General features: G+C 38.1%; 1 protein-coding gene across 4 annotated transcripts in view; it reads right to left on the bottom strand.

Annotated features, from left to right (window-relative positions):
* The window catches only part of LOC130909476 (zinc finger protein 385B-like), a 101,116-nt gene that overhangs the window by 58,620 nt on the left and 20,026 nt on the right, over positions 1–22,470 (bottom strand). Inside the window, exon 1 of one of the 4 annotated variants that reach the window (XM_057826014.1) lies at positions 446–503. The exons of 1 other annotated variant lie outside the window; for it this stretch is intronic. The gene's annotated coding sequence lies outside the window, so the exon portion shown is untranslated. Of the gene's footprint in view, positions 1–445; positions 504–22,470 lie in introns of those variants that run through there. 2 more of the 4 variants (XM_057826012.1, XM_057826013.1) reach the window with 2 other exon arrangements.

Raw genomic sequence — 22,470 nt, forward strand, 5'->3', positions numbered from 1 at the left:
AGTTGGCAGACATAATGGTCCTCCAAAGGAAACCATGATTAAAGAACAAAGGAACTCGCGACAAAGATTATTTTGAAACAATTCAAAGCTTATTCCAGCCTGCCTAAAAGAGTATAAATGTTTTTACATAAAAGTTCACCAGGGACAAAAAAACCATCATAAAATACAAAACATGCCGCCAGCACTACAATAGCTCAGCAAGTAGACAGTTTTCCCCAAAAATATATTATATGCAAGCCAAAATTTCTCATATCTAGGCCTGGAAGCTATGAACTGAACCTTAACAGACTCAGAGATGCATTTAAATTGCTCGACCAGAGAATTTCCTCTGGCACAAAGCGCACGCATCTGTCTCTTTATATCTTGATCATCTGATTAGTCATTCATTCAACACAGGACACAGTATCACAACTGAACACAAAGTAACAACATAATAAGCACTTACAAGAGTTTTCTTCTTATTATGCTGAATGTCAAATTTAAAACTCGAAAAACCAAGAATCTACTCATTATATGTGTGTGGTCATGTCATAGAAGTATCCACAGGGGGGCAACATGACACCACATGAGACAAAATACAGTGAGACCGATGCCACGACCGTGATGGAGAATGCTCATGGTGAGCATTCTTTTCCCAAACAGAGATATCACACAAGACTGATTGCTCAGGGCTTAGATTTATCTACTAAATAATCTGTGGTCTGCACCACCATGTGAACAATTCAACCAGTAGAATGAGCTGTACATTAACCACTAATAAAAGGCGTATACAGTATCTCTGGGACTTGTCAGGGCAATATATCACGGGTGGACATAGTCAGCCGCAGGGGAAGAGGACTTAAGTAAGCAAAATCATGCTATGTTCAAAATTATTCCCTGTTCTGACTGTGGTCTTGCAGTGAATTGGACTATTTTTAGAGCTTTTGAATGTCTACATAGTGACGTTTAAAGCAAGGGCGTAGGTTTGGTTTCAATATTGGTAGGGATGATAGAACAGCATTAACTGCATGTACACTTTTTTTATGGGGACAGGACATTAATAAGACCAAATAGATTGGGCCACATTTCTCACCAATAAGAACCTACTTAATTGATTGGCTAAATGATTAATTCAAAATAAATCTGTAATGACTTATACTAATTTTCACACTGCAAATTTACAGTATAACATCTTAATCTAGGGTTGTTCCGATCATGTTTTTTTTTGCTCCCGATCCGATCCCGATCGTTTTAGTTTGAGTATCTGCCGATCCCAATATTTCTGTATCCGATTGCTTTTTTTTTTTTTTTGCTCCGATTCAATTCCAATCATTCCCGATAATTTTTCCCGATCATATACATTTTGGCAATGCATTAAGAAAAAAATGAATAAAACTCGGACCAATATATACATTCAACATACAGAACATAAGTACTGTATTTGTTTATTATGACAGTAAATCCTCAAGATGGCATTTACATTATTAACATTCTTTCTGTGAGAGGGATCCACGGATAGAAAGACTTGTAATTCTTAAAGGATAAATGTGACTTTGTATATTGTGACTAAATATTGCCATCTAGTTTATTTGTTGAGTTTTCAGTAAATGATACTGCAGCCATTTAACTGTTCTGCCCAAATGCATGATGGGAAGTGCAACCATGACACTGCGTAGGGGCACCAATTGATATATCTTCTCTTCGTTGGGAATGAACACAGGGTGTTAAGAAAATGATCAACTACTACCTTTCTTCCCCACATTGTCTCCCACGATATTTTTGCTGAGAGAGGGATTGTAAGGCTGTGGCCAATTAAAAAAAGGCTCCAAAGGCTGTCAAAATTCTCTTTACTCATTATACGCTGCCTTTTAGCTCTATATATAGGTAAAGCGGCGCCTTTATAGATTGAACGGGACAATGCGTAAGTAGGTCGTGCGGCGCATACGTTAACTATTTAACGTGATTAATTAAAAGAAATTAATTACTGCCGTTAACGCAATAAATTTGATAGCCCTACTTTAAGCGAAAACTACTCTGGATGAGTGTAAGACATTTTGTCTGTAACGTTAAATACAATTAGAAAACGATTTAAATAAAAAAAAAAAATATATATATATATATTAAGAAAAGGCATGTCCGATATTTTTTTGCCGATTCCGATATTTTGAAAATGACGTGATCGGACCCATCTTTATCTTAATCTGATAATTTCTCTTAAATCTAGACAAATAATTTTCTTCATCTTGTTTTGAGTTTTAATGGCTAGTTAACTCATTCACTCCCAGACATTTTCACCGGTGCAATCCCTTTCGCTCCCGGCCGTTTTACTGGATTTTGACTGATTTTGCAAGGCCCACAGAAAATTCTGTTCTATTGCTATATAAACATGGAACCCACCAAAAGGAAGATTAGACTCTCTTCTTTCAGCAGGAAAAAAAGTAAGTTCATATCTTTTTCCATTCTTTAGAAATCCGCATTAGAAAATAGCTTAGTTTGAGCAATTTTCCAATTTCTGATGAAAAAACAGAAATTGAGCTTTTTGTGAAAGCATAATTTCAAACATAACTTTGACTTTAACACAGCTAATTTTTGCTTTAGTTACATCCCAAACATCTGAATAACGTTTTCCTTTTACAAAATAACATAAACAACGAGACAAATAGAGCTTTTGATAGCAAAGTAACAATTTATTTACACATAACTAACTGAGAGATGACGCTGTTGTGGCCGTGACAGCCGGGTAAACTTTTCCCTCATCGGCGCCTGTTTCATAAAGATGGATTTTTTTTTAGTCTCTGCGGGGTCTGCTCGGCGAGCAGCACAGACTTAACGGCATTGCCCGCTGCACTGGTGGTCCCGGTCATTCTGCTCGGTCGTCCAGCCCCTGGCATCCCGGGCTTCCTACCGGTTGTTCTGCTCGGTCGTCCGCTGCCTGGCATCCTGGACGCCATTCGGTCGTCTTCCGCCGGTGCCGCGATCATGCGGCCCGGCCATTCGTTGCCGTTGAATCGGGTTGCGAGTCTTACAAAATGCGCTACTGCCCTCAGGTGGCCAGTTGTATTGCTTTAAAATGGATTTTCAGCTTTGTGCTTTGGAGCTAAATTGAATCAGAACCCAGAGATGTCAAAACATAAAATTTATACTTATTTGGGACACTGAAACAATCAAAAATTAAACGTATTTATACGTTTTTGGAAGCAAATGAGTTAATAGTATTTACCACAAGTACCCGGGGGCGGCCGAGAGGCTGGTTACAGATGGTGGCTCGCCCCGCGGCAGACCCTCAGCTCGATCTTGAGATCCAACACCGAGCATTTTAACAGCAGCAACTTTAAGATATGCTATTGAAGCTGGAATTACCGAGGAAAGCGGGAGAAAGCCCGTCTGGCGAGGCTCTCAAGCCACTCCGAAGCTCTGCTGTCTGAGATCACATTCTTGTATGCTATTTTTTTCTAATAAGTGTATAGATTGTGATTCATTGACCTGTTTTGCAAATGCACCAATCGTTTTAAATAAAACAAGAAATGGAATCATTTGTCCAAATTTTTTATTGTGATCAATATCTGCAATAAAAATGAATGACATACTCTTTTTGTTTATATGCACATATCTTCATATCTCGTATTTCTTTGTAAAAACAAAATCCGTGCCAGCGCTTCTGCATTTGGCAAATGTAATGAATTTTGTAATTTCACCTCATCTTGATCACTCAAGTGGCCACCGTATCAATCTATACCTTACGTCAACACAGGGTGACAGGTTGTCATAATTTTGTCCACGAATAATCAACGAATTGATAAGAACAATCATACAATCTCATCTACGTCTCCGTCGTGCTGAATCCATTTCTGGAGATTCCATGGAATTCCTCTAGCTTGATTTTGCAGTTTTAACTTTGTCAACACCCTGCTTACTTCAACCGCAACTAATGATATTTTTTCTAAACTGGAAGTTCGGAGCAGACATTTTTATACCTGTCAAGTTGTACGGTTTCGGCGTAATTTGTACAAGTGAGCAAGTACGTACGTTCAAAATCTGTACGTTTTTCGTGCATCATGTTTTTTTTTTTCTCCGTTCGGATTTTGTCACCGTTTCGCCAACGGGACAATGTGCGTTACGATGCGTTACTACATTGGTTGAATGACGCGAGAAAAGTCAGAGACACTGAGCGAGAAGAGTGTTTATTATGACGCTGTAGCAAAAGCGATGCTGGGCTAGGTGGCTCCAATATTTCCTGACTGTAGCCGACAGCCTACAATCTACGCCTAGATATCACATGCTTATAGAACTAAACGCGAAATGACAGACGGCGGCGTTAATAAACAGCCGCCATTTTGAAGCAGTAGACTTCTCAGAAAGGCTCTGTTGTAGTGAACCTTCCTAGCGAACTTAAGTAATTTTTAATCCAAAAAACTCCTAAACTTGAATCTATCTTTCAATGATGAAACAGTTTTAAAACTTTAACATGTTGATAGTAGACAGAAGGGAACTAATGCAAAAACGAGAGCAATTTTAACAACATTAACAGTTGATTCACAACATTAAATAATTTCCAAACATAGCAAAGGTTACTTTTTTTAAAAACATGAAACGTAACCCCAGTTACTTTGCCAAGTAACTAATTACTGTTACATTTGGGTAACTGAGTTACTAACTCAATTACTTTTTGGGAGAAGTAATTTGTAACTGCAATTAATTACTTTTTAAAAGTAAGGTTAACAACACTGGTCATAATGAAGACTGCAGAATGAAAAGTGATGTAGAGGAGATTTTATTCTACCAATTTGTTGCCGAACAAAATTTGCCCGCAACAACTGCTGATCACTTCTCAGAATTAGCTCAAGAAATGTTCTCAAAGATTGCATCGGTAAGTTTTTAATTTATAATTGGACAACTGAATTGTGAGCTGAAGTGCCATGATGTGCAGCCATCAAGACATGATAGAAACTGCCAAAAGTGCTAAATACATTTATAGCAAAAGTCAATGTTAAATTTTAGTAATCATGATGTAGCTGAAGATATTGATTGTTCTTTGATTGCACCAGGTTATATGTTACAATATTACCAATAAATTCATATTATTTTAAAAATTGAGTTTTAGTTTTGTTTCATATTGCACGCTATATCCAACGTTGTAAGATTAGTCACCAATTTGTATGGGCATATGTCACTATTTGTAAGATTGCCAACGGTCTCGGGTTGACAGGTATGCATTTTCCAAGATGGCGCCACCCGTATTTTGCTCAGGAAACTTGTCTATAGTATTTTTTTATTATTTTTTTAAATGATTGTTAAAATGCTAAGTTGTGAATAAAACTAAATAAAAATCGCCCTATTAACACTATAAAGTTTGTTAATGAATAAAAACAAACAAATACTATTTTTTTTTTAAAAAATTACCATTATTGTTTATAGCAAAACCTAATCGTAAAATGTTAATTTAAAAAAATTATAATAAATAAAAGAGAATATTTACTGTTTTATATATACTGCATATAAAAAAAGAAACTAAAAAATTAATTAGATAAAATTTACTTTTAACTCACCTGCTTTTGACAGCGACAGACGTCCAATTCATTTAAACTGCGAGGACTAGTCCAATCAGTTTTTGTACGATCGCTGCTTGCCCTCCCTCAGCTAATAAAGATGTTATGATTATACACAAAAATTAATTGACGTGTGTGGTGTACACAGTTAGTGAAATGTTAGGGAGCCCCAATGGATATGTGGTTTTAAGCTTTAGAAAGTGAATATCAGCTCAAGTGTATCAAAATATTTGTTTTAGCAATCTTCAACTGATAATAGCCGCAATTAAAAAAAAAAAAAAAACAGAGTTTCTCCCTGCGCCTCACTTAAAACATCTCCCTTCATTTACAAAAAGAAAAAAAAGCTGTTTGCAAAAATTTCAATTTTGCAGCCGGGGAGATGAAAGCCGAATGGAAATCTGTTTCCGCTGGAATTTATCTGCCTCCGAGCAGCCACGCGGACTTCAAAGCCAGCAATCCGTCACCAGGATTAATTTGAGTGATGCCGCGTGCCGCCATCAAGCAGGCTGCAGCACAAAGATGGTGACAGAGTAATGGTTGGTACTTCGACGCAAGCAGGTGTTCATTTAGACCTCAGACACCTTAGCTACGCACTCAGACCGAGGACCTTTTTTTGTTCCATCCATTTTCTGTACCACTTATCATCACGAAGGTCGCAGGTGAGCAGCAGCCTCGGCTCACTTTGGACTTGGACTGGTCAAAAAACAACCATTCATACTGTACATCGACTTCGGGGATGACAAGTCGTAGAATAGAAACAGGTAGTAGAAAAATATCAAAATAAATGCCGAACATCAGTTTTTGACGATCATGGCACTTAAAAGAAAAATTTTGAAGTTTGAAGTCTAATTTAATCTATTTTGTGCATACTTGTATTCCATATAAACATCCCACATTGAAATACAGATACAGTGGTACCTCTATTTACGAATTCGAAATTAGTTTTCAGGTTACGACACATTTAAATAATTTGCTCCCAAAAAAGTATAAATACGTTCTATTTTTAATTGTTTCAGTGTCCCAAAGATGTATTAATACGTCTTTTACGTTTTTTTTTTTTTTTTTTTTCCAAAAAAGACATCTCTGGGTCGTGATTCAATTTAGCTCCAAAGCACAAAGCTGAAAATCCATTTTACAGCAATAAAACTGGCCACTGGAGGGCAGTAGACCCGCAACCCGATTCAACGACAACGAACGGCCAAGCCGCACAGACAGGAGCCGGTGGAAGACGACAGAATGGATGCCAGGCAGAGGACGACTGAGCAGAACAACCGGTAGGACGGTCGGGATGCCAGGCGCTGGACGACCGAGCAGAACAACCGGGACCACTAGTGCAGCAGACAATGCCTTTGAGTCCGTGCTGCTCGCGAGCAGAGCCCGCAGCGATTCAAAAAATTTCATCTTTATTAGACAGACAGCGATGAGGGAAAAGTTTAACCGGCTGTCGCGGCCAGAACAGCGTCATCTTTCAGTTAGTTATGTGTAAATAAATTGTTACTTTGCTATCAAAAGCTCTATTTGTCTTGTTGTTTATGTTATTTTGTAAAAGGAAAACATTATTCAGATGTTTGGGATGTAACTAAAGCAAAAAATAGCTGTGTATAAATCAAAGTTATGAAAAGTATGCTTTCACAAAAAGCTCAATTTCTCAGTTTTTTCATCCGAAATTGGAAAATTGCTCAAACTAAGCAAATTTCTAATCCTGATTCCTAAAGAATGGAAAAAGATATGAACTTTTTTTTTCTGGTGAAAGAGGAGAGTCTAAACTTTCTTTTGGTGGGTTCCATGTTTATATAGCAATAGAACAGCATTTTCCGTGGGACTTGCAAAATCAGTCAAAATCCAGTAAAATGGCTGAGAGCGAAGCCCTTGTTAAGAAACAAATTTCAGGTTACGAGATGTAATAAACAAGTTTCTGAGGTACTTGTGATGTACTTTCTTATGTCTCCCTGCAACTTCCATTTTCAATTTTATTACCATTGACTTCAATGGCGCTGCAGTGGCATCACTCACTATAAACCCTGAAAAAACACGATTTGGAAATACCGCATCCTTCTGGTATCTCGACATGGGAAGACAACATAAAGAAGTGGCCGAGGGTGACCACAAGTAAAATATTATCCTATTTTATTGACTCTATGGCAGTGGATGGAAACGCCATCAGGAACCTGAAAAGCTCTGAGGCATTCCAGTACCTGCACAGCCACATGAACAATGGAATTGTATCTTCATGGAGGCGGATCTAGAACCAAGCCAGTGCTTCAATGCTCCATACCACAAACCATGGGTGCTGCTAACAGCGTAGGGGCTAGGCATGTGCCGGTATGAGATTTTGACGGTACAATAACCGTGGGCAAAAATACAGCGGTTTCACGGTATCACGGTATTGCAATTATAGCTCCAAAATGTGTTATTTTAAGATGTATGGGTTAAAAAATATATTTTTTTTCCATTGAACAGGACTTTAAAACTTTTTTTCAGAACATAGTTGCAAATTGGAACATGAATATATTGTTAAAATAAATTATCAATTAAAAAACAAACAAATATTTTATATAAAATTAAAATAAATATTACTTATAGACTATACCCACAGCCACAGCTCAAGTTGCTCAAGATTAGAGCAAGAACAAAAAAATTTCCATAAAAAACCGTAAAAACACTTCTGAATAATTTTTTTTTTTTTAATTCTACTGCATGACTTTTTTTTGAGGGTGGAAAAGCTCAAGTGAAATTTCGCCATTTTCAGCCACTGTGTCAGCACTAGTCTACATGATGTCATGCCTATGTGTTAAAAAACAAAGAATTCATAAGTTAAAAATGTATGTTAGTTTAAAGTGTAAATATTGTTGTGGAAAGGTTTCATCTAAACAAACAAAAAAAAAAAAAACAACCCTTTGGGAGTGAGACCTCTCCGTGATCCAGCGAACGTGGATTTGTGCTTAGGGCAAGAGCATCTTTCGCAGTTAGCGATCTTCGATGCTATCCCCTTTTCCCCTTCATTCAAGCGAATCAAGCTTGTTTTCTCACTCTGCGGCTGTAACACTCGACAAAGTTGCTCTCCCAGTTAAGCCTAGGCTAACATTCGTCTTTGTAAGCTTTTAGTTAGTTTGTATATTGAATTTGAAAGGAAAATGTGTGTTTTGTTTTTGGCGAAGTTTTTCATGGTGGTCATCTGTTGAAGCTACTCACACATGGAAAAATACAATTGTACAATGTTTTAAATGTATTTATTTTGTATATTCCACTTACCATGATTTGAGAGCTCAATAAATTGAAGAAAAGTACGATGGCATGGATGGCACCGCATAAATACAAGTGTTACAAGTTTTTTGTTCGTTTGTTTACAGGTGGAAAACGCTGTTAGGCAAGGGAAGATAAGATGATGTGCCACACAGCAACACTTACATTGAACACGTACATTGATGGACATACAGCGGGGCAAATAAGTATTTAGTCAACCACTAATTGTGCAAGTTCTCCCACTTGAAAATATTACAGAGGCCTGTAACTGTCAACATAGGTAAACCTCAACCATGAGAGACAGAATGTGGAAAAAAAAAATTACCACATTGTTTGATTTTTAAAGAATTCATTTGCAAATCATGGTGGAAAATAAGTATATGGTCTATACCAAAAGTTCATCTCAATACTTTGTTACGTACCCTTTGTTGGCAATAACGGAGGCCAAACGTTTTCTGTAACTCTTCACAAGCTTTTCACACACTGTGGCTGGTATTTTGGCCCATTCTTCCATGCAGATCTCCTCTAGAGCAGTGATGATTTGGGGCTGCCATTGGGCAACATGGACTTATGTAACATGGACACGCATGCTATTTTTAGACCGTGATGTCGCATCGTAAAGCGGAAGTAAAGCAGAATTGGGACATTATAGACCCGCACTCGCATAGAAACCATGTTAATTCTGCTACTTTTCTCCGGTAATCTTTCAAAAACGAACATGCCGATCACACATTGCTTTTTCGGAACTTGCAGAAACGAAAGACATTACGACATATGGAGGATGTTTTCTTCATACGTTTCCCGTAACCAAAAACTCGGAGGAATAAATGTGAAGAATGAATCAACTTGCGCAGACTTTTAACGGCAGCTCGGTGAATCCATTCACATTTCATATGCAGTAAACATTTTATTGGTTTGGCATGGTCAGAGGACAAAGAGGTAAGCCATTTTGATATTTTAAACTTATTTTTTAACGTGACGTTGTGCCGTGCTGCTTCTGTCTGACAATGAATGCCCCGTAAAGAATTAAAATGGTATCTGACTGCCAGTTACCTTTTCTGTTGTAAAAAAAAAAAACAAAAAAAAAAACAACAACAACTTTAATAAGGGGGAAGTGTAAATAAATTCTAGAATTAAGATTTGTTATCAATGAAAAAAATTAAAAGTGTTCGTTGGCTGTCACCGAGTAGCATTTGCGATCGCTACACAAGACTAACTAAATTACCCCCAAGAACGGTCAGAGACGAAGGACAACCAGGGGATAAGATATATAAGAAAACAGGGCTGGTGGTAAAGGATAGCTTGTTCAAACAGGAGAATGTCATTGTCAGTCGCGTAAGAAAAAGGTGTCGATAAAAAAGCTAAGGCTAGGCTTAGGACGGCTCTTTTTTTTCGTCTTTTTCAGCCCTCGGCACTCAAGCCATCTACAGTGATACCTCGGCTCACGAACGCTTAAGCTCACGAACTTTTCGCCTCAAGAACATTAAATTCGCGAGCATATAGTCTCTGCTGGCGAACTAGTTTTCGGCGGACGAACCAAGCCACGCGGTCGGACAGCGCCACGAGAAGCTGACGCACGCTCACGGCGTCCCAGTTCGTCCCCTCCCTTTCGTTGAGTGCGGACGTGGTTTGTGTTTGATAGACATTTTGGACCATATTGAGTGTACTTTTGCTATTATGGGACCGAAAAAGAGTTACATACAGTCCTTATGGAAGGTGACTCGTGTTACCAATTCGCCCTCGACTGGTAATTGGCGGTGCTTTCAGCTTCCCACCGTCGTGAGAAGTGGACCGGCGAGTCACGTTGGCTCGTTGTCGTCGGTTGTCTTCGGTGCGCCCGATGGCGGCTTGCATACAAACACCCAGAGGTGTCGGATGGCTTTTTGTGGGCACTTTTATTAACAACCAAAAGCATGCGGGGGGCACAGCAGTGGAGTCTACGCTAACTGCGCACTTTGCCGGTAACACTCTCCTTCCAAACAGTAACTCCCTCCCTCCTCCTCCCACTCCTCCCACTCCCATACCATCGCAAAGGTAAATAAAACAACTTTATTATACAGTACAGTTTATTTCTTTAATTATAATACAATAGCACACTTATTATACATAAAATAAGGTATATTTTTGTGTAGTTTTAAGGCTTATTTAGTAGAAAATTATGTTTTATGGGGACCTGGGAACGGATTATTCTCATTTTAATGGTTTCTTATGGGAAATAAATGTTCGGAAGACGAACTTTTCGCCTCACGCACACTTTCTGGGAACCAATTATGTTCGTGAGCTGAGGTATCACTGTATTTAACTGAACATTTTTACGTTTTTCCGCATCTTTGTCAGTGAATTTGGCACCACGGACATCATTTTCGGAGAGAATTGGTAGGTTTCGCTCTGTAAACATCTTCTTCGTACACGATTTCCATTCATTTTCTATTAGGGACAAACGGTGGTGTGTCCCCCCCTTAGCAACAGTAGCTAACGTCATGGATATCAATGAGCGGAAGTGACGTGTTGCTTGCGGTACGTCATTGTTCTTTAGCATGCTGTGGCAAGGACTGTGAGACTGACCAGCTTTGTGTGTCAGGCCCAGATCTAGGTTTACCCACCAGAGTGGGCACTAAGAAATCTTGAGGGGGCACCCCCAATGCAGGCTTTTTTTTACCCTCTGCATTTCTCCGGGCTTGGGACCGGCGCAAGTAGGACACTGGCTTGTGTCCCGTTGAGGCTGCATTAATTTTTGGGCTGTTTATTTTATTATTATTATTATTTTTTTCATTCATCTATCTACTTATTCTCGCAGTCGGCATGATGTCACGATGACGTCATCTCGCATAGGAACGTGTCGCCATTTTGAGATGGGGGCACGCACAGGTAAACATCCATAGACAAACGTTGTCTGAAATTCATATATTTCAGCTGTGTTTTGCGTCTTTTTTCATAGAAACGTGTTAAACATGACTTATTATTAGAGGTGGGTGAAATTTCCGATTCTTAGATTATTCGCGATTCGGCCGTGCAAATTCGAGAACGATTCACAAACATCCAAATTCCGATTATTGAAATATGTCAAGTAAAGCAGAACTAAACACAGTCAGCGCTATCTTCGGAACGCAATGAGGAACGGACCACATTGCGTCCCGAGAGTAAACATCATGCTTGTCATTACCCGGCTAATGACAATGCTCAACTCATGCCGCTAGATAAAAAAACATAATACCTGACTGCTGACGACAGCCGCTACAAACTACGTCCATATCATGTTATGGTAGGTAATAGATATCATGTATACAGAACTAGATACAAAATGACAGATTCAATGGCGTTAGAAGCACATGCATTGAAAACTGGATGCGAAATGACAGACTTGCAGGCGTTGGTAAACAGCCGCCACCTTAAAGCAGAAGACTTCTCTAGAAGGCTCTGTTGTAGCGAATTTAATTAAATTTGTATCTAAAATACTCCTAAATCGGCAAAATCTTAACTTGAAACTATCTCTAAAACAGTTTAAAAAATTTCACATGTCTAAAGTAGACGGAAGGGAAATTATGGAATAATGGGAGCAATTTTAACAACTTTAACGTTTGATTCACAACATTAAATTAATCAAATGTAGTTCAAAGCTGCTGATACAGAATGGGGACTTGAATATTTTATTTACCGTTTTGAACTCTTAACTTGATACTGAAATAGTCGTTTATTTAAGCCTGAGAGGCTTTTTGTACAATTTTTGTAACTAATGTACGAAACATTGAAAGCAGCTAATAACTTGGGGCGTTTGTGAGTGTCATCAATCATCGATTTATAATCGAATCGTTGTCTCAGAATCGTAATCGTAATCGAATCGTTAGGTGCTCAAAGATTCCCACCTCTACTTATATTATCACGAGTCACTGCCGACAGACGCGAGGAGGCGATACAACTTAAAATTAGCGTGGATTGGCCTGCAAATCTGCCCATACAAAGTCGCAGCTAATAGCTGGATAAACAATCCAAAGGAATTGCCTGCAGTGGAGTTCAGAAATATCTACAACTACCTCATAAATTCACCCAGTAAGTTGACCTTTATCAATAACGTGGAATATGTACTGTGTGGAACTAAGAAAACTGGCAGTATTTACGGAGTGATTATTTCTGCCGTAACCGGTAATTCGCCTCCAAGCGTTATTTAGCCGTGAACACGTCACGGCAAAATAACCAGTTCCCACCAGGCCAATAATATACTGATAGACTGATCAGAGCAGTTCACGGCAAAAGAATAATAATGCTTTGCGAGTTGTCGGTTACGGTAATAATAACCACAGCCTAGTCTATTGAATCCTAGCAGCTAATTGGGGGGGAAAAAAAAAATCGGTTAAAGTTTACTCACCAGTAATAAAATGTCGGCTGCAAACGTAAATGTGCCTGGATTTAGGTTCCCACTGGCAAGAATGGTCAATTGAACCGTCTTCTTTTACTGTTCCTCGATTGATTGCTTTCAGCCATTTGCTTGTCCTTTTCATCTCCCGAGGAAGAATGAAGAACTTCAAATGCGGCTCCGAACTCTTCCTTGTGTTACAACCCGCAACACGGCAACTTTTAGTCATTCTGACGGACAAAAAGACCGCAAATAAGACAAAAGTTCAATGCGTTTGTACTACAACGCACGACAGAGCAACTGCTTGTGACTCGTGTTTTGCCCCCATTTCAATATGGCGACGCTTTGTTGTGGCTGGTGATGTCATTAATGCCCGGATGTCCGACTGCGAGAATGTGTCTGGAGGAGAGAGAGGAAGCGCGCGGATAACAAACGAGGTTGGAAAAACAGCTTGTTTTGGCGATTGCTTGTTCGGCGTGGTTGCAGCCAACAGTAACCGTTAATCCTACAACAAAAAAGTAGGTGAGGCCAACTCTCCGTGCGTTCTCTATATTCAGTGCGACGCTACAATAGATATTCCCGACATTTTGATTAGGTGGGCACGACTCACGTCTGGGTGGGCCTTGCCCACCCCGGCCACCCCCATACATCCGGCCCCGGTGTGCGTGTGTTATGCAGACAATAAAAAGTCAAAACCATCCACGTCTCCTGGACATATTTTAAAACACAACACAATGCAGAGTCCAGGAGTTCGACGCTCCGAATCGCAGCAGACAAAGAAAAAGGGGTTATACATATGAATGTTATTGTATGAAAGTGATGTCAGCGTTTGTGCTTAAATGTAAGCTATTAAGGGTTATAATTTCTGTGAGGCCAATTGCTAGCTTTGTTACTGCTTTAAATTCAGTTTTGCATTGTGTTTTAGCATTAACCTTAAGCTAATACTTTGTTGAATACGCTACTTGAAATCTTCTTTTTCTTTTTAATATATATGTTAAGGTTTGAAATAAACTTCACCCTGGGACTGGAAATAAAAAGTGATCGAGAATTGACTTAGTCGTATCAAATTTTCAGATTTTTACAGCAAACAAAGTGCCTGTGTATCTTAACTAAACCAATCGTTTCCAACACTACAGTTGCGCATAGACAGCAGCGGCGGCAGCTACGCTGTATTTGTGAGTCGTATTCACTACAAACTGTCCCATTTCTTGGCCTTTTGTGCTCAAATTACAGTATAATTGCGCTGCCATTTGTGTGTGACGGGGGTTTCAAACTCGTACTCTCACAAAAAGCCACGCGGTTGCCTAGCGACAACTTTAATTATAGTCCACCTGTCATTTTGCATTAATCAAGCTTCTCTGTATTCATACTGACTGTCGGGTTTGAGAAGACGGGTGTATTTTGTTGAAATAAGTCCTGTGTGTTACATGTTTGTTGTATTTTTTGTGTACGAGATCTTCTTTAATACCACAGGGCAAAACATTCCGGGCATCCACCATGATGCTTCTTCTACACGTTGCTACTTCACTGATGCATGTGCATCCAAATGTTTTTGCGACCTGAGCTTGTATGCCAGATATCAGGTCACTCACAGATAGGAAATAGAGACATAAATCAGCCATCATGGCATCTGCTCTATGCGATTGGCTTTTGCTTGGTATTTACAGACATAACAATGCGAGGAGGCTTGGAGTTTATGCATGTGCAGCTCAAAGGTCGAATGCCTTAAAACCCGTAAAATACGTTTTTGTCGCTAAATAATTACTTGTTTTTGTTTCGTCTTGACACAAATTTGAAACACTAGTGCTAGATGGATACTTAGATCATAGATGCTAATAAATAGCATCAAATGCTGTCATGTTAACCTTCTAAGTCACACTGTGTCAAACTCAGGCACAGGGCCAAATCTGGCTCACCACATCCTTTTGTGTGAGCCGTCAAAGTAAATCACGTGAGTCAACTAAAATAAAACCCTAGTAACATTTCTGTGGTTTATTGATGAAATATCAAGGAGTAAAGAAATCAGGGAATTAGAGTAACAAATGTGTCCCCCCCTTTAGAAAAAAAAATTCTGATAAATGTTAGGGCTGTTAAAATTATCGTGTTAACGGGCGGTAATTCATTTTTTAAATTAATCACGTAAAATTTGACGCATTTAACGCACATGCCCCACTCAAACAGATCAAAATGACAGCACAGTGTCATGGTCATTTGTTACTTGTGTTTTTTGGTGTTTTGTCGCCCCCTGCTGGCGCTTGGGTGCGACTGATTTTATGGGTTTCAGCACCATGAGCATTGTGTAAATATTGACATCAACAATGGTGAGCTAGTAGTTTATTTTTTGATTGAAAATTTTACATATTTTATTAAAACGAAACTATTAAGAGGGGTTTTAATATAAAATTACTATAACTTGTACTCAAATTTATCTTTTAAGAACAACAAGTCTTTCTATTCGTGGATTCCTTTAAAAGAAAGAACGTTTATAATGTTAATGCCATCTTGTGGATTTATTGTTATAATAAACAAATACAGTACCTATGTACAGTATGTTGAATGTTTATGTCCGTCTTGTGTCTTATATTTCCATTCCAACAATAATTTACAAAAAAATATGCCATATTTTATAGATGGTTTGAAATGCGATTAATTACGATTAATTAATTTTTAAGCTGTGATTAACTCGATTAAAATTTTTAATCGTTTGACAGCCCTAGTAACAAGTAAACATCACTTTTAGAATTAATAGAGGCTTTATGTTGGCGACAATTGGTCCTTATGTCAAGGTCATTTGGAAACTCAAATACAGCAGTGATTCACACTGTTAGGTAAGTGAGTGGGAGTTGCTAAGTGCGTGCATATTTTTAGTCCGTCTGTTTCCACTGGGGCTCTAATGTGTGGAAACTGTGCCAAACAACTTGTTTATTTATCTACTACGAATGTTTGTATTTACTCGCACCTTAAAGAAGCGGCACTCGATTGTATCATGTCGTATTGGCACTGCCCCACTGCACGCAACTGTCCCGCTTTGACATCTATCTGGTGGACACCTCACAATAATCAGCAGATAACACACAGCACTGTGTAGCTGGAGATTAGCTGCAGTGTTAAACAAAGAGGCTGCGCAGGTTTGTGACATGCCAGCTCTTTAATTAGACCCCTGCTATCTGACAACATTCACAAAGACACACACACTTTCGCTTATGTTTAAACAGTATAAAATATCAAATCCCAGTGGAGTAGTAGGAATTTATTTGATGTATAGCCATTGGGTGATGGTGTTTGTTAGAGCAGAGGTCACTGTTGTAGGATATGTAGCATTTGCTCCTCATTTACTCTAATACACAACTAGGGCTGCCACGAACGATTTTTTTGATATTCGACTAAACATCAATTGTTTTTGCGATTAGTTGACTAATGGGCACATATACAGTATGTATAAAACACTGTTATATTAGTCTTAAGTTTTTTCCAAGGCAAAAGCAGATGTTTACGAATATCTTATTTTGATTAATTATAAAGATGATCATATGCATTTATTTAGGATACTAAACATTAAAAAAAAAAAAAAAAAACACTAAAAGTATTAAAAAATAAAAGAGGAACTACAGTGGTATGAAAAGGTATCTGAACCTTTTGGAATTTCTCACATTTCTGCATGTGATCTGATCTTTGTCAAAATCACACAGATGTAAAAACAGTGTCTGCTTTAACTAAAAACACCCAAACATTTATAGGTTTTCATATTTTAATGAGGAATGCATGCAAACAATGACTTTTTTCATACCACTGCATTTAGCTTTTTCCTCCTTTAGTTTTTTTAATTTAATATTTTCAAAATGAATACAATTAAAATAAATAAATTAATTAAAAGAGATCGTTTTTCCTTTTTGTTTTTAATTTAAAAAAATGTAACAAAAATAAAATACAATAACAAATTAAAATGTTATTTATTTGAAATATTTTTGAAAATAAAACCATCATTTGAAACATAAAAAAGATGATAGTTAATGTTTTTAAAGATCTGCAGAAATCAAAGGCTGGTGAAAAAAGCTGATGATAAAATTATACTAATAATAATACTTATAATACTGAGTTTTTCTTTTTGTTTTTTTAATTAAAAAGGATTTCTAAAAAAAAATATTATATTTGATTAAAAATAAACCTATTCTTTTAAGTTTGTAAATAAAAGTGGATACGTGAGTTTTTTCCTTTTTGTTTTTTAATCAATTTTTTTCATATTAAATGATTGAAAAAAGATTATATTTGGTTTCTTTATCTTTTTTTAAATACATAAATATAAGAAATATTTTATTAAATATAAGAGAATATCTACTTTTTTCCTTTTGTTGTTTTAATTTAAAATGGGAAATGAATACATTAAAAGGAGGGGGTATATTTACTATTAAGAGCCTCAAAAAGGAGTATTTGTTCAATTTTGGGGTATATAATGTCTCTAACATTTAATAGTAGGGATGTCTCGTCACGCATGACTAGGTGAAATTAGAAACACTTAAGTAGGAAACATTGGTGTCAGGATTAGCGAAAAGACAGCATAGAATAGGATGCCAACATACACTCGCAAGGGATTCACACAAATAGTGGGTTCTAGACCACATGGCTGATTTAGGTACACTTCACCCCTTCCAATCATTCATCTCTCAGACCCCCACCCCCCTTTCCTTGGTTATCAGGCCCCCCACATGGTGTCAACCGGAAACACAACTAGTTAACGATAGCTCCAACATATTCATAGTTAGTTAGAGTAGGCATTTAATGTATTTCTTGTTGTTGTTTGTGCTTTATCCGTCTCTCTCTCCCTCTTTTCTTTTGTTCCTCCATAACCCCTTCCTGTTCGCTACTTTCTCCTAATAAACGAGGTATGTTAAATGATCACAACGGATGTTTGTTATACTCCTATGTGACAAATTAAAACTTTTCAGATCAATCGGACAATCAGATCTCCATTCTCCGTGTCAAGCAGCTGAACAGGACAGTTAAAAAAATATATACATATACAGTAGGGATGTCCCTATCCGATCACGTGATCGGAAATCGGGCCGATTGCTTCATTTTTCAGAGGATCGGAATCAGGTAAAAAGGATCGTGTTTTTAATTAAAAAATACATATTTGTTTTTCTGCTTAATACTTGTACAGCGCCACAGCTTCTCACCCTCCCTCCTGCCGGGCAGTGCAGCCAACTGTCCAGCTTTCATGTGGTACGTAAATATAACGATGATTGACAGGTTTGTAGCTTTGATCTTACCAGAGAAGCTTTGTAGCGCTACGATCAAAGGCGCAGATGTGTCAATCATCGTTAAACTTGCATAAGTGCGCTGTGGCAACTCAGTGTGTCAGTGAGAGACACTTTCTAAGCAGCGTGAGTGTCAAAGCGTGAGTGGATTTGAGTGGACTCACTCAATGAAGCATTTAATAAAGAACATTTTTCTACATTATTCATAGAGCTGGGAATCTTTGGGCACCTAACGATTCGATTACGATTCAGAGGCTCCGATTCGATTATAAAACGATTATTGATGCACCCCACTCCTTTTTTTTTTTTTTTTTTTTTTTCCCCTTTAAATTTGTTTTGTACATTAGTTCCAAAATTGTTCAAAAATCCTCTCAGGCTAAACCAAACTACTATTTCAGTATCAAGTTAACATATAGCAGTAAACAAGTATACAAAAATAACAGTAAATAAAAAACTCCAGTCCCCATTCTATATCAGCAGCTTTAAACTACTTTCAATTAATTTAATGTTGTGAATCAACTGTTAAAGTTGTTAAAATTGCTCCTGTTATTCCATAATTTCTCTTTTGTCTACTTTCAACATGTAAAAGTTTTAAAACTATTTTAAAGATAGATTCAAGTCAATATTTTACCGATTTAGGAGTATTTTAGATAAAAAGTTAATTAGGTTCGCTTGGAAGGTTCGCAACAACAGCCTTGCAGGGAAGTGTACTGCTTTAAGATGGCGGCCGTTACTAACGCCCGCATCTAGTTTTTTGTAGATGTGCTGGTAACGATACCGAAGCTATAATGCATCTAGTCCTATATAAATGATATCTACCGTAACATAATGTGGCTTGTAGCAGCTTTTCGGCAGCAGTCAGGTATGTTGTTGTTGTTTTTTTTTTATCTCGTGGCATGAGTTGAGCTAGAGCCGTGAGTTGAGCATTGGCGTTACCCGAGGGGCCGGGTAATGAGAAGCATGATGTTTAGCTACTCTCGCTCCGTCCCTAATTGCGTACCGAAGACCGCGCGGCGCGCTGAGTGTGTTGTACTTCTGCTTTACTTGGCATATTTCAATAATCGGAATTTGGATGTTTGTGAATCGTTCTCGAATCTTCCACGGCCGAATCGCGAATAATCTAAGAATCGGAAATTTTGCACACCTCTAATTATTCATGCATAAAAACACTTCACATTATGAACATTACAACAGCAACATGTTTGTAACTTTTGTTAAAGAAAAAAATACAAACTTTTTTTCTTTTTTCGGAATCGGATCGGGACTCAGTATCGCCAGATTGTCAAAATCAGGTGACTTGGACTCGGACGCAAAAATATTCAATTGAGACTAAGGATGTTCCGATCCAGGTTTTTGCACTTCCGATCCGAAACCGATATTGTTTTGCACTTGCGATCTGATACCGATACTGGCCGATACCGATACTGACCTATCTGACCATGTCTTAAAGTTTAAAGTTATTTAGCCTCCTTACTTAGTTGTCAGACTCATGTTGAAAAAGGTTTCAGTACTCTTGATAACAATTAGCCAGCTGAATTAGGTGAGTTTGAATAACACACAACGGTTGGTAACAAGAAACTGACCTGTTTATTCAGTGACAAACACAAAACATTATAAATAACAAACAGAAATGGCATAGTCAGTAAAACGTGCAAATAATATTGTAAACTGTCTTAAAAAAGCAAAACACACCAACAACCTCAGTGGAAAATCCCAGTGGATTATGTAAATCGGTGCGCTGGAAAACCCAGACCCGACTTTAAAAAAAACTAGATCGGAAGTCTGGATCGGAATTTTTCCGTGTTCCGATCCGATACCGATGCGCATTTTTTTGCCTATATCGGCGTCCGATCCGTTCCAAATATCGGATCGGGACATCTCTAATTGAGACAACTTTAATTAATAAACTATTGAAATAATGAATTTAATAGTCGGTTAGTTGTCGATGAATCGTGGCAGCCCCATACACAACATGAAAACTCTTAAGTCAGGTCACTGGTATTTCAAGGCAACACTAATAATTTTGGGAGGACATTTTTTCATCTTATTTATGCAGATGAGACAAAATTATACGGTCAGATCAGGCAGGGTTAAATATCCAAAGAAGAGTACCTGCTGTGCTGGTTACCCAGTAACAGGACACACAGCAGGAGGTAAACGAGTGAACACCTCATGGTGGTGAAAACCCTTGGCGAGCGCCCAGGAGAGTAAAGGACGTGGGATTGAGCCAAGGACAAGAGCGGCGCGGCAGGAGAGCAGAGATAAGAGGTTAGCGAGGCAAAGACGAGCAACGTGAAGAGGAGAATGTGTTTGTCTGGTGATAAATACTGTGGGGAAAACAATCGGGCAAAGCCTGGAAACAACATGATTTATATTTGAATGCATATATACTTTATAGAACTCAAGACAAACAATGGGTGACGGTTAGGACAAATTAAGCAAAAAAACGACGGCAAAGGAAAAGTGTTAGAAAAAGTAACATTAGAGGGGAACTTTTTTTTTTTAACTGCAGGGAGGGACTGCACTCCAACCAAGGACAACAGCAATTGTGGGCATCTGTCACAGACCATCTGGGTGGACCCTAAGGCTGCAAAAGGGATATGACCTCTATTTAAAGTGGAACACACGTTCCTTAAATTCTTACTAGCCTCAAAATTAGGAAAAAAAATACAAAAGTTGGATCCAAATTCCACTTTGATCAAGATAAAATGCTCATTTTTTAAAACTGAGAATCAAAGTTAGTGTCATTGACTGTGGTAGACGTTAATCCATTTGAACTGGAGAGACTGGCAGCGATCGTAGTACAAATGGATTGGACATCTATCACCATCAGTAGCAGCCAATGAGCTATTACATAGAGAAGTATCATCATTTATAAGTAGAAAATTTTAGCTCTGTATATTAAGGGTGTAACGGTACATGATATTGTATTGAACCGTTTCGGTACGTGGTGCTCGGTTTGGAACGGAGGTGTACCGAACGAGTTTCTGACATAATGTAACCCTTACTTTTCGAGGCTGTGAGTCGATTAGATTACAGTTTCTTTGTGTGGATTATATTTACTCCGTCTTCTCTACTATAATGAGGACCAACACGGTAGGACAGTATATAACCCAGAAACGTCAACGGCGCGACAACGTGGCCGCCGCGAGGACGCGGTGAAACGCGGGCGTTAAAGTCGATCAGCCAATGCACACCAGTCGCAGTGCGGCCACGTGTTGGACGCGTCCCAGAAGCGGCTCAACGCAACGCACGCGAAAAGAACGGCAGAGTTTATTGTTTGATGCGAGACGCGACCCTCCTGCATCAATACTACTACCGGTAGCTAGGATCTGGCAGACTGGAAGTCACTCGTGTAAAAATATGGTGGATCCGGTCGATTTTCAAACTAATATGCAATCGTAACCTACTTTTTGACTCCATCAGATCTCTTGAGTGGTAGATCGGGGCACAGTTGACTTGTCTTTGTCGATTTACTGCGGTTTTCTCTGCTATAATAATCACCAACACGGCCCCGTGTTCAATCCAAAACCCTCCTACCACAACAAAACAAGTCGGAACTAATGTTCACATAGGAACTAAAGTTATACAACATAAAATATACAATATAATGAATACTACATCACATTTGTAAAATATAAACACATAATAAAATAAATAATATCCCATTTAAATAAAATACATTGAAATGAGCTAAAACACTTGTAATTAAATAATAAGAATATGACACAGATCCTGCTTTCACAATTAAATTCAGTAATTTCTGTGTGGCGCTTTAACTTGATAAATTCCACCAATAAAGCTTTTCAAAACCGTTCATAAGAAAGAAAAAAAGATTCATTGAGGCATTTCATTTGTAACATACATGTTAAAATCTTTTTCATTGGGATTGCTTTTCTCTTTAGCACAGGACTTATTTTTTCTTCTTTCAGAAAGAAAGCTGACCAATACCCGGGGTCTGAAAGGCAAATTGTTATTGGATTATCTTTAAATACTCGCTACTTTTTGAGCAGAATTCTAGCTTTGTATAGGCTAATGTTCCTATTGTTGAAAGCACAAAGGTGTGTAATAAACAACTAGCACGTTTATATTTCGT

This window comes from Corythoichthys intestinalis, chromosome 21, assembly GCF_030265065.1.
Source record: "Corythoichthys intestinalis isolate RoL2023-P3 chromosome 21, ASM3026506v1, whole genome shotgun sequence".
Taxonomy (NCBI): Eukaryota; Metazoa; Chordata; class Actinopteri; order Syngnathiformes; family Syngnathidae; genus Corythoichthys; species Corythoichthys intestinalis.